The sequence below is a fragment of the Austrofundulus limnaeus genome, unplaced genomic scaffold (genome assembly GCF_001266775.1).
Source record: "Austrofundulus limnaeus strain Quisiro unplaced genomic scaffold, Austrofundulus_limnaeus-1.0 Scaffold3442, whole genome shotgun sequence".
In the NCBI taxonomy this organism is placed as follows: domain Eukaryota; kingdom Metazoa; phylum Chordata; class Actinopteri; order Cyprinodontiformes; family Rivulidae; genus Austrofundulus; species Austrofundulus limnaeus.
In genome coordinates, this window is record NW_013955844.1 from 5,550 (window position 1) to 5,975 (window position 426).

The 426-nt window shown below is 45.3% G+C and overlaps 1 long non-coding RNA gene across 3 annotated transcripts in view; it reads left to right on the top strand.

Moving 5' to 3' along the window:
* Positions 1-420, top strand: part of LOC106511877 (uncharacterized) — a 4,503-nt gene extending 4,083 nt beyond the window's left edge. For all 3 annotated transcript variants that reach the window (XR_001309562.1, XR_001309563.1, XR_001309564.1), the window contains exon 3: positions 7-420. This is a non-coding gene — a long non-coding RNA (uncharacterized LOC106511877). The remainder of the gene's footprint in view (positions 1-6) is intronic.
* Positions 421-426: the final 6 nt, after the last annotated feature.

Consider the following 426-nt stretch of genomic DNA (forward strand, 5'->3'; position numbering starts at 1 on the left):
ATGAAGGTCAGATTACACCCCTACCCTCACTATGAAGGTCAGATTACATCCCTACCTTCACTATGAAGGTCAGATTACACCCCTACCCTCACTATGAAGGTCAGATTATGCACTACCCTCACCATGAAGGTCAGATTACACCCCTACCCTCACTATGAAGGTCAGATTACATCCCTACCCTCAATATGAAGGTCAGATTACATCCCTACCCCCACTATGAAGGTCAGATTACATCCCTACCCTCACTATGAAGGTCAGATTATACACTACCCTCACTATGAAGGTCAGATTATACACTACCCTTACTATGAAGGTCAGATTACACCCCTACCCTCACTATGAAGGTCAGATTATACCCCTACCCTCACTATGAAGGTCAGATTACACCCTTACCCTCACCATGAAGGTCAGATTATACCCTTCCCC